This window comes from Perna viridis, chromosome 14 (genome assembly GCF_037379345.1).
Source record: "Perna viridis isolate PV_CMFRI_1.1 ecotype Kerala chromosome 14, ASM3737934v1, whole genome shotgun sequence".
Classification (NCBI taxonomy): Eukaryota; Metazoa; Mollusca; class Bivalvia; order Mytilida; family Mytilidae; genus Perna; species Perna viridis.
Window position 1 is genome coordinate 7,570,918 of NC_142458.1, and position 12,809 is coordinate 7,583,726.

At 32.2% G+C, this 12,809-nt stretch overlaps 1 protein-coding gene across 5 annotated transcripts in view; it reads left to right on the forward strand.

The window, feature by feature from the left end:
* Positions 1–12,809, forward strand: part of LOC148597989 (extracellular sulfatase Sulf-1-like) — a 95,612-nt gene that overhangs the window by 6,510 nt on the left and 76,293 nt on the right. For 2 of the 5 annotated variants that reach the window (XM_088561156.1, XM_088561152.1), the window contains exons 1-2: positions 11,630–11,911; positions 12,147–12,280. The gene's annotated coding sequence lies outside the window, so the exon portion shown is untranslated. Of the gene's footprint in view, positions 1–11,629; positions 12,281–12,809 lie in introns of those variants that run through there. The other 3 variants (XM_088561155.1, XM_088561151.1, XM_088561154.1) reach the window with 2 other exon arrangements.

Here is a 12,809-nt window from a genome sequence, read left to right on the forward strand (position 1 = left end):
TAAGCCAAAAAATTCCTTCAGTTCCTAAGAGGATATTGTTTAGTTTCACTATACCTCGCTTATCTTATGATTTAAGGAGGTTGACTTAGGGTAAGGAACACAATTCTTACAAATCATTGGAACATTTGTATTTAGCATTTTACATCAATCTAATGTAAATGTCAAAGTAACTTGGACTGATTTCATTCTGTTTCATATGAAAGCTTGATAGGCTTTGGTGAAATTGAATATGATACAAACAAATCACTGATTTCAAGAGTTATCTCCCTTACCCAAGGTCTTCTTCCTTAAAGTTAGTATATGATTGCAAACCAAAATTCATTTGCTTGTTAAAAACAACTGTGAATCATGAATGGATAGACTTAGTTTCAGGCTGATCAGATAACCAGTGTTGGAGTTTACGGAAAATACATAAACAAAAATCAGATAAACACCTCAACCTATAGTTTTCCGTTTTGTTTGTAAATTAAAATGATAATAAGCGAAATTTGAAAAATTGAGTTTTTAGTGGTTTTCTCCACCTTTTACAATTTCTTTCTGTTTGGAAAGTTGAAATCTGACCATAAGAACAAGCTGTTAGAGCCGTGAGGTGTAAGATTTTTATTCTAGAAAATATCTTTTTTTTTCACACGTAATAGGAAATAGGTATTCAGAATATTAGACAGATAACTTAGTTAGAATTATGGCACTCTAAATTTAACTTAACCAAATGTCTTCCATATTTTTTCTGCGAAAAATTTTTCTATAAAGAAATTGAAAACTTGCAAGTGTGAGTTCAGTCAGTTTGGAATCTCATAGCAATTTCAATATAATTTGTTGTAATTGTGGTTGAAATATTTTGACTTCATGTTTCTTTGATGTGTATATTGTTTGAACAAACTGTGCTTGATTTTGGCAGTTGAGAATTGTTTTTTTTAGTATCTGTTTTGTTTTGGCAATCCTGTGTGCAACTTTTACTTCTTCAAAGTAGGATAAAATAAACAAGTCTGAAAATTACACTCAAAATAACTTTATGTATGCTGCAAAAAAGTACAGGAAAATACATATTTTTTTTTATGACACTTATTGTGTTTCTTATTTAACTGTTATTTTAGATTGTCAGAATAGCTATAACTTGTGGGAAAAAAATCTGCAGAAATATCGACTACTGATGATAACACATGCATATCATTGTGCTAGATTCTACACGTTTCATAGTCGGGTTTATTCCAGAAATTAGATTTGATAGTCTTCAACAATTTTTAGTAGGAATGTTTTGTTTTTTTTTGGTTTTTTTTATGATGAAATGAAAAAGTGAAGGGTAGATAGGAGTCATTTAGTACAATATTACTGTCTGTCTGTCAGTCTGTCCTAAACATGCTAAAACAGCTTCCATATTAGAACATTGTTTATGGTGAAAGAGAATAAAATCTTACCTGGAAACAAAAATCAAATGCAGAAATGATTTAAATAGGATTTTGTCTTCATTTTGGAGTTTTTATACTTGATTAAAGAATTAAAGGACAGATTCATACATGTATGCAATTTAAAATGCTATTTAGAACTCAGTTTGTAATTTAAAACATAGTTCATTTAGAATCTGATTGCTCATTATAGTAAACATTAAGAACTTTTTTTTCACTTGTCAGAATGTTGGGGGAAACTGAGGAATGTTAGGAGAACTGAGGAATGTTAGGGAAACTGAGGAATGTTAAGAGAAGTGAGGAATGTTTGGGAAACTGAGGAATGTTAGGAGAAGTGAGGAATGTTAGGGAAACTGAGCAATCTTGAGGAAACTGAGGAATGTTGGCTGAGCAAATTATATGATTTGGTTGGAGATGATTAATTGCTTCAACTTTTCGTTGAGCTGGAGGACAGGAATGGTGATGTCTATATTATGTTTCAGAGAAGCTGGGATATAAACATATGTACACTGTAATTACTGAGAGCTATGCAAGGATAAATATTTTTAGGGGTAAATTTGGGAAAATACCCTACCAGTGCACCTGATCCATGCTCCCAGTTTTTGTTTGGCTATCATCTTGGTTCCCTTGATTACTCTTTCGAAAAAAAAATACACGTTTCATCCAATATAAAGATAAATTTTTTATGTGAAATTTGTGTTAAATCAAGATTTTATGCAAAAATATATATTTTTACAATTTTTGGGGGAGAGGAACATAACATTTACCCTCCTCTGAATCCCCAAATGTAAATATTGAGAAGGGGAAGGCTTGGAATATTTCTGAGAAATATATTTATTTCACCTTGTTACTGGTTAAAATGTTTATTTTTCATATACAAAGTTATAATTTTAATATATGTTAAAGCATTATATTGTAATTAAAAAGGTTTGAAAGGATTGAAATATTTTTTCTTCCATCTTCCAGATAAAATCATTTTATTTTCAAATAGGTCTTGATGGAGTCACATTTAAAAAAAAAATCTTCTAAATCATCCGTCAAAATCAAATGGTTATTGCCTAACCATTACCAAAGCAGTGAGAGGGAAGTGAAACAACTAATTTCCTAATACTTGTTCTAAAAACAGTAAATAAATTATGCATGTTGTCTTAATTATCATGGTGTCAGAATCAAGATATTTCACAGATAAAAACTGAAACCTTACAGACAATGATTAAGTGTGAATTTCACATGTTTTATAGCATAATTTCAGGGTGGTTAGAGAAATCATGTTTCATAAACTACAAAGTGGCAGATTATGTTTATAATTCTTCATTTTTCTTTGTTTGCATGTGAAAAGGCTGTGAAGGATAGTGTACAACAGAGATTTTATTTGGCCCCTATCAACATGAGATTAGTGCTTTGAATGTAAAAAGGATGTAAAGGATGGTGTTCAATAAAGGTTTCATTTGGCCCTTTCAACCTTAGATTAGTGCTTTGTATAAAAAAGGATAGGGTACATCAACTTAATATTAGGTTAAAAGGATGTAAAGGAGATTATTTAACCCCTATCATCTTAAGATTTTATTTGGCCCCTACCAACGTAAGATGAGTTTCTTAAATGTAAAAATGATGTAAAGGATAGGGTACAACAAACACTTTAAATAGCCCCTATCAACTTTAGTTTAGTGAATTCATTAGCATAGCTGCATAGGCCTAAAATAGTTCTGTTTCTTTTTCCAATTTAGAGTTAGTCAGTAGAAGGGCTTTAATTTATTTTCAAGAGTGAAAGGTACTAGACTTTTCCAAATTTCAAATCAATGGTTCACTTGAAGTTAATAAAAGGTCACCAGTCAAGTTTCTAAGAAAATATTTTGACAGTCCTATACCAAGGTACTGTATGAAATTTCAAATGTCCTCAGGTATTTAGAGTCCCAGCCCTTGGACCACCACTAACTTGAGCTTATGCTGTATATGTCACAGCCAACATACCACACATGACAATCACATGGTTATGCAACATAAAATAATCACATGAAATAAGTGTCATGTGACAATCATATGTGTCAGTTATCATATGATTATCACATGATTATCATACGTTTCCAAGCCAAAATTAACATATGAGAATCATTTGATGATCATATGAATTATCACATGTAAATAATCATATGATTGTCATATGATTACCATATGATTATCAAACAAATCATGAAAGCACCATATGTGGCACATTTGTCTATGCAGTAGAGTTTGGGTTTACCTTAGCAAATTCTCCCTAGTGTCTATGGTTTTGATTGCAAATTTCACTCTATTGATTGTGTTTCTCTCCATGGCACATTTGTCTATTTAGTAGAGCTGGGGTTTACCTAAGCGAATTCTCCCTAGTTTCTATGTAGTAGAGCTGGAGTTTACCTAAGCAAATTCTCCCTAGTTTCTATGTAGTAGAGCTGGGGTTTATCTAAGCAAATTCTCCCTAGTTTCTATTTAGTAGAGCTGGGGTTTACCTAAGCAAGTTCTCCTTAGTTTCTATGGTTTTGATTGCAAATTACACTCTATGGATTGTAAATCTCTCCTTTGTACCTACCATATATGTTAATAATTATATAATTTACGATTTCACAGATCATTTTCAGAAATAACAGTCAAATACAGTATTCTAAGGCTTTTATTTCCAGTCAACCAGAACAAGTGTATTTTGAGAGCAAAAATTGCTTTGTTTTCCAATTTCCCATTTGCAAGTAGAAAACTTGATTTTTTTAAAGGATTAGTTAAGGTCAGACTTAAACTGTTGACATTAAAGTAAATTTTCATGTAGAATTTTCCTTTGAAACCTAAAATCTAAAAAAATTCTTAGAACTGCACATTGTCATAAAAAATCTAGATTCTCACACCGGCCAGTATAGTGAAAATTGAGTGGAAATAAAATAAACAAAAATCAAAATTCCTTTAGGATATTACATGCAGTTTTGATTTCAGGTTTTCCCCATTTCACATGTATATGTAACCTTCATCTCTTGAGTTAATAAAAACATGATGTTAACATGCACTACTTGACCTGAATTCATGTAGAAAAACTTGTGGTTAATGTTTTTATCATTAGGTTATGACATCACTCAAGAAGGTTAATTAACACTCCCACCATAGTAAAGAATGCATGTGGGTTATAGTAGTAGATGGCTTGTGTTTAACAAATTGAATATTTTGAAAAAGGGGGGTTTCAAAGGGTTTCAGGCTGTTTGTTGCTCATTTTTGCAAAAATTTTGCACAAAATTGACAAAATTTTCCACAAAGTCAGGAGAGGGGGAGGGGAGGAGAAAGCATGTGTCTTATGATAGAAGGCTTGTGTTTAACATCATCATCAGGGGCAAATTGAAAATTTTGAAAAAGGGGGGTTTCGAAAGGTTTCAGGCTGTTTGCTCAGTTTTGCCAAAATTTCAAAGCATATGTCTTATAGTAGAAGGCTTGTGTTAAAGGACAACCCACAGGGGCAAATTTAAGATTTTGAAAAAGGGGGTTTCAAAGGATTTCAGGCTGTTGTTTGCTCATTTTTGGCAAAAGTTTGCACAAAATTAACAAAATTTTCCTCAAAAAAGAAGGGGGTTCCAACTCCTTGTCTACTCTCTAGATATGCCGCTGTACCCTATCAGCATAATTTTAGTCTTATGTCATGCAAGGTATGATTTACCTGAAGCAATGCCTATTTAGAAATTTTGGGCTCACAAGAGACTAATCAGAGTACCTATATGGTAATATTGAGGTCTGTCAAAATGATATGTCCTGCCTGACCCAAAAATAATTTGCAATTCCTGTGTTTTACAGCACTGTAACAGAAATCTTATTTCTATGAAACATGGATCCTGCACTGATACTCAAGGAGCAGAACTGGCCCCAATTTTGTCAGATCAAACAAGTCAGACAAATTTCTGGAACTATGCTTATTACTGGAGACCCCATTCTGTAGGAGGGTATCAGTAATTGTCTTTTGAAATTAAAGATTTAAAATCCAAAACTGCATATATTGTAACCTGCATGGTTTAACATTTTCACCATAAGATTCCTGTTACTCAAACCACTATAGGGATTTCTAGGTAAAAGTTAGCAAATAAAAATCTGGACCTCCTTTTCACAATTAACGAACTCCTTCTGGACTCCATGTTTGATTCCAAACACATTTGCTACTTGTCTGTTGTTACTAAAGAAACATATAAAGGCTGAATGCATGCAATTGGAAGATGTCTTCTACATTTCCTGTTCTACTCATGACATCATAACCTAGCATTATAGTATTTAATGACAATATTACTCTACTTCTTGATTCCAAAACTAACATCACCGAAATATATTTTAGCTCTGGAACATACCCAACCAGAATAACTCAAGGACATGTGATAATGATTTCTCAATATTTTCTTTTGTAGTTTGACTGAATTGTAATGTAAAAAACAACTTGTTCTAAAACAGCTGTCTTCAACTTCTAGAAAATATAAAAAGAGGCGGAGCCTTGCTATCATATGCTTATTTTTTGCTCAAAATTCAACAGTTTACTACCATCAAGGGGGAGGGGAAGGGGGATGGTTCAACCCAGGAACCTCTCTGGATCTACCAAATTTCAGGTTATGCTGTTTTTGTTCTGTCTTGTCTTTTTCTATATTCCAATGTTGTCAACTTGTCGGGAGCAAATCTTAGATTTTTCTATGAATTTTGAAGAAATTTCATACATGTCAAATCCTCTATGTATCATTCCTGTTGGAGATGAATTGGAACAAAGACACAAAATGCATTTTTAATTAACTCAGACACCTCAATATCTCAATATCAATACCATACATATTCTTGATCATTATGACATGTACAAAATTAAGACAAAAATTAGGAAATAAAAACCTGGATCTTCATTTCAAAATTTTTGGATCCGCCCCTGAACTCTGTGCTTGCATCAAAACACAATTGCTACTTGTCTGTTTGCTGCTCTGGATTTTAATTACAAGCTTTTCCCATAAGATTCAAATGTTAAGCTAACGTATTTGCCATATTTTGCTCTTTTTATGACATCATAGTTTAAATGGGGTGTAAATAAAAACAGTTGTTCCAGATTCTAAAACTGGAAACATCAGTACAGTTTTTTTGCTCAACATCTATACTTTTGATTACAATAACTACGTTATCTTTGCGAAGCTTGAAATAATTTCGGGGCTTATGCTTACGGTTTTGTCTCGGGAGGTTGTGACATAAAAACAACTGTCATAACGCTTTGTTCCTGGTTTTGAAGTTAAATCAAAATTACATTTATCATGATATGCCTTCTTGATACAAATGTTTTCTTGAGTTCTTCTAAGAAGAGAACATTTTAATGTTTTCTCCAGACGTTTAAGATGATAATGATGTCATCAAGGTGTTGGAGTGCTCTTGACACAAATGCACTTACCAGGTAGATATAACACAAATATATAGGTGGTAATTTAGGCAAAGCCAGATTTTTTCCATTTAGTAAGGTAACCCTCTTTAAAAGACATACTCTAAAACAAGACCAGGTCTCATTTTTTGGCCTGGCTAATGTGGCCAGATCTTGTTTTAGTGTATGTCTTTTTCTTGTACCTTGGGAGGTGCAGTATGGTGAGGATTTTATGTTGCTTTAAAAAAAAATAGGGGGAAGGGAGAATTTTTTTTTTTATTCTACAGCCATGGGAGGTAAAGTTTTTTTTTTATTTAGAAATCAGTATTGTAAAGTAATTAGGAAAATACATGTATTTTAAATCATAAGTTTTTTATGTCCAAGGCTAAAATGTGGAATAATTATTTTTTTTGCAAAAAAATATCCCAGCCCTTTTCATGCTAATAAAATAGTTGGTGCCTTATTTCTGGTAAAAGAAGATAAGAGTTTTTAGTAAAGAGAATATTTCATCAAATATTTAAAGTGTCTCGCAATTTTAAAGTAAAGGCTATAATTTTCTCTTTCGTGAAGAACTCGAGGAAACATGTACCAAGGAAACTTAAGATTCGAGTGAAAATCAGAAGAATTTATACCAAGGATACAGACAAAACAGGGAAAACAGACATACACAACAAAGAACATTAAACAACTGAAATAATACATACAAAGAGATGGAAGCAAATGATCAACTTGGGCATCATCAAAAACTTGGAGCATGGACCAGGTGCGCCAGTAGGGTAAAGCATTAATATCAATATGTCAAATTCTTTTTTTTTATATCTTGTACATTCCTTAGAGTGAATTCCTTCAAACTTTTTTCTGCAAAGTAAGTTCTTGGAATGAAAATTTGATTTTTTGGGAAAAAAAAATATGAATATGTAAATTATAAATGTACTGATGTTTCCAGTTTTTATAGAATCAGGAACAGATGTTGCCATTCACACCACAGTCAAACTACATGTATCATGTCGTAAAAGGAGCTAAGTATGCTTAGGACCATAGGCACTTGCGGCACATATGGTTTTGACCACACCCTTTTTTTTCCAAGAGAACCAATATTTCCTTCCAGTTCATGCTACCCGAGTTGATTTTTTTTATAAGATAGAGGTTTTAGGCATTTTCTGACAAAAATAAAAATTTTAATCAAATTAACAAAATATTGGATCTCTAGAAAGAAGGGGATGGTAAAAAACATTTGTGCCCCATGTGTTTGACAGTGGTTAAGACATGAGCTAACCATAAATATTTGAATCATTTTACTCTATAAACTCTCTTCTTAAAAATTGATTCAGAAAAAAAATAATTTAGTAGTTCAATTTTTCAACTTTCAAAAATAAAAAAGCTGTTGTGTAATCTTGCCCTGTATCAATGTTTTGTATTTAATTATCACTTAAATACTTTTTTTTGGGTGGGGGGGGGGGTGGGGTGAGTGAAAAATTATAACCCAACTACATGAGTATAACAGAATTACAGTCAAACCTGTATTTGGCAAAATCTGTATTAAGTATCAATCTCTGTTAGAATCAGGCAGTGGATGAAACATGGTATTAAAGAACCTACCACTTTGAAGTGTAATTTGCATCATCAGAATCAAAGAAAAAAGACAAGGCTTTCCATGTCATTGTGGTAAATCGGGTTATTATTTTCTTCAAATGCACTGAAAATGAACATTTCAAGGGCAGATAACTCTGTCTAAAATCTCATTTTTCTATCATTTTATTAAAAAAATTTTGAGGAAATACAGATTTACACTCATTCAAAAACCTCTTTCTGTGCAGATCCAGTCATGCAGATGTCAAAATTAGAGAAATCATCTTTGAGTGAAGTTATGTTGTCAGATTGTTGGGTTTTTACCGGCACATTTCTGATATTATCCATTTTGCTTGATTCTTACACTTAAAAAATATGAAGTATTGCATTTTATTTAAAATTAACTTGTATATAACAACCACCTGTCTGATGTGACCATGATTTAATTTACTCTGCCATGGTAGGTCACTGAAGACAGTTTCACATATCTTACTTTAATTTAATTATAACACAGGAAGTCTGTGAGTCAGTGATCTGGTGATGACCTCAGTGACCTCTGACCTCTAATCAGTCTGTGGCCCAAACATAAGACATAAATATTTACATTTACTTAACCATGTTCCTTAATCTTTAATATATATTGATAATGCAGCATGTTTTTATTGGAGGTTTTAAAGATACAGTTCAACCTGTCTAAAATGACCTTCCAAGGGAAAGCAAAATCCTGGTCACATAAGACAGGTGATTTTTATATTTAGGAAAGCACTAAGTTGCCTTTCAATGGAGAGTGAAATCCAGGTCACATAAGACAGTAGTCCGAATTTCCTCTGACCCTGCAACCCTCCTCTTTTTTATTTGGATATTGATCGAAATAAAAGAGAGGAGGGTTGCAGGGTCAGAGGAAATTCAGACTAATAAGACAGGTGGTCTTCATATTTAGGTTTCTTTTGCATAGGAAGCACTAAAGTGATCTTGTAATGGAAATTGAAAATCTGGGTCACATAAGAGAGGAAATCTTTATAGGGAAAACGGTAGTATTTATTTTCCCATAGCCAACAGTACTAACCTTTTCAAGTTTTTCAGTAATTTCTAATTAAAAGTAGGACTCAAAAACCATTTTTTGTTGTATTACTATCATTCAGAGATCGAAAAATTACCATGGGAATAGAAGTCGACCATCTTTTTTTTCAACCACCATCAAAAGTTTGAAGGTACCAGAAGTTTTGCATTTTTTTTGGTTCCGCACTCATTTGTAATATGCAGTCTTTTTAAAATTTCATAAACTATGCACTTTTAAGGATAAAAAATAAACTTAATTTTTTTTAAAACTTTAATCCTTTAAGAATCTGAGAGAGATAAATCATCATTACAAACTTTGTCAGTACACCAATCTGTCCTTTCAAAGTTCCTTTCATGTGAATAGGGTACACAATTGGTCAACCTAATGAATGGAAATAAATACTACTATTTTCCCTATATTGGGTTTGTAAGTCTCATCAGGTGACTCTGTGGTTTCATGAGAATGGGTGCTTGTCTACCATTCAAATGCATGGAGATTTGACATTTACATAGTAATAAGTTCAATATTTAAAGCAAAATATCTTTTTGTGTAAAAATTCTGATAAAAAATGACAAATATCTAGTTCTACAGGATAAAAATGTTAAGAAAAGCATACAATAAAATATTTTGCATTGTAGTACAATGTTTCAATTACCCGTAAGTAAGCAATAAAATGCAGATCAGTCTTTGGATATCAGATATTCCGGATGGGAAACTGAAACTTGAACAAGACTTACAAGCCCTATACAGGTTAGTTATTGCATCAAATGTGTTAATTAGTCATAGTTTTTTAAGACTTATTATAGCTGAATACAGGTAGTTGCTAAGACAGGATTGACTGTATTTTTTAAAAGGTTGGATTATAGTCTTAGAGTCCAGTCTACTCAATTCCAAGCAATGGAAGATCCATGGTTGGGGGTTACAAGTAATGGTTATAACTCCCCATTTTTTTTAAATTAGAAATTTGTTTTAATTTTGTTTAAAATGTGGGCAAAATTCAGGAAATTAGAGCCTGGAATCCCTTTCATAAATTTCTACTTAAAAAAATTATTTTTGGATTCACCCTGCAATGCCCCCAATTAGTATGGTTTCAAGGCAAGTTCTAAAACTTGGAGTGAAGTATAGATGTAATTCTGCTCCATTTCATATCTCCACATAATCTTTTATCATATACTGTTTGTAAATCCTCACAAGTTTATCAATATCATTGGCCATGATAAGGTAAAAAATAATCCTTTTGTGTTGATGTATGATAACAAGGTTATTGCTGCTCAGACGTTAAACCCTAACAATCAATCAACGATAACAAGGTTATTGCTGCTCGGATGTTAAACCCTAACAATCAATCAATCAACAATAACAAGGTTGTCACTTCCAATGAAAGGTTTATTAGATTTTGTTGTAGTCACATTGACACTATTTTTGCATAGTTTGTCTACCCTGGACTTGACTTTTTGTGAGCAACTCAGCAGGTGTTTCTAGAAAAGCAGAGGATTCTTTCTCTACCGGTGCACCTGGTCCATGTTCCCAGTTTTTAGTGGAGTCCGAGTTGCTCATTTGCTTTTGTTATTTTGTATATATGATTTTAGTTCCTTTATGTTCTTTGTTGTGTATGTCTGTTTTCCATGTCTGGTCTTTGTCCCAGGATCACATTTTTTTTATTAACGTTTTTACCTTTGTTCCCTTGATTACTCTTTTTAACTTGTGCAATAAATGGGTAGGGAATAGATTTTTTTGTGTTTGTGGGTTGAGTATATTATTGGTTTGATTACATGGAAATAAACAATAAAATGCAGATTGGTCTTTGGATTTCAATATGTTCTACATCGGAAATATGTTCTCTAAATTTTAGCCTTGAAAAGTATTCAATTCAATTTTTATGGTCAAATTCGACACAATAATTGCATAGTTTTGAAACTATGAAATAAGTGGTTTGGGGAGTAATTAAATTTATGTTTCTTTAGACCCATACTTTTAGTTTAGTAAAATTATTCTTATGTAAGGGAAAAAGTTTAATAGAGAAACTTTATGAATATTATGTTTTCAAATATTGAAAATTGAAGAGTACTTGATGAGACCACAATTTATTTTAAGGAAAATCTCCTAACATAAGTTTTATATACAGTAATTTTACTTATTTTAAAGAGTATTTGGTTTTTACATTAATTACTATAGGATTTTAAAGATAAACAACTTTATCAATAGTCTTGGCCTAAGATCAGAACTTTGTAAACAAGGTGGCTGATTGTGTTAGATTGTGTTTTCTCATCATAGGTTTGACTTTAACAATGGAAGAGTAGAAACATTTGATAAAGGGGAGTGTGAATCAATTTGTGAATCTTTATGGAACAGAAGGGACATGCAGTATTGTAAATAACATATTATAACAACATTGAATCATTGAGTCCAAAAACCTGGAACTATCTATTAACAGATATTGTGTATGTTATTGAACAGCGTAGTTTCTGAAGTGGGAAAAAATTTGAAGAAAGTGAAGAAAGTGCTGTAAGTCTGTCTGAAAGATTGATTTTCAGAAAACAGAATATCACAGATGAATATTAGTATAAAAAGTATAGTGAGACTTAGCATTGAATATAGGAAAAATAATATTAGCAAAATTTAACATTAGCACAATAGACTTTGTCTTAATCAGATATTGAATGTAGACTGCAAGATTACCCAGTACAAGATTTGATGTGAATTGATCTGCAGATTACTGAACTTCAGGAATGTTTTTTAGGAGAGTATTGGCTACAGTGACAGTGGCAGATATCTTAGATTAGTCTAAATGTCCTAATGATTCTCTAAGAAGAGTGATTAGTTGTTAAATTCAATCAGAATTTTTGTCTACAGTATAGGCATCACAGCTGACTGGTAAGTTTTCAATTTTCATATTTATTTGACATATTTATTTCTGATTTGGGGTTTCTAATTGTGGGGTGGAGGGGGTTAACCAAAGGTACCACTGACAAATTTTATAGTTATAAGTATTTTTGTTTTGGGCTTTCTGTTTTGAGGTAGGGATGAAAGAACTGGGTAATCAGGTGTACCGTGAAATTTGTCAGAATAACAGGGGTGTCAATAGAAGCCGTCAACTGTTAAATTGGAGCCTACTTGCTCATCTTTTGATGGTCACTCTATTTCCAAAAATGGGTAAACTCTTTTCATCAAATTCTCATCAGTCTGCCTGCCTCTTTTTCTTGTTTTAAATTACTACTGACATCCCTGAATATAATCAAATTTACACCAAATTTTAATTTTGTTTTTGTTTTGAACTCCAGCCTTTAGAAATTAGGAAAACTTTTTTATAGATAATTAAGTAGCACTCCAGCTAAGAATCATGCAAAATGTGATTCATGGATTAAAGGCCTACATATTTTTATTTTTTGATATTTTGCTTGAA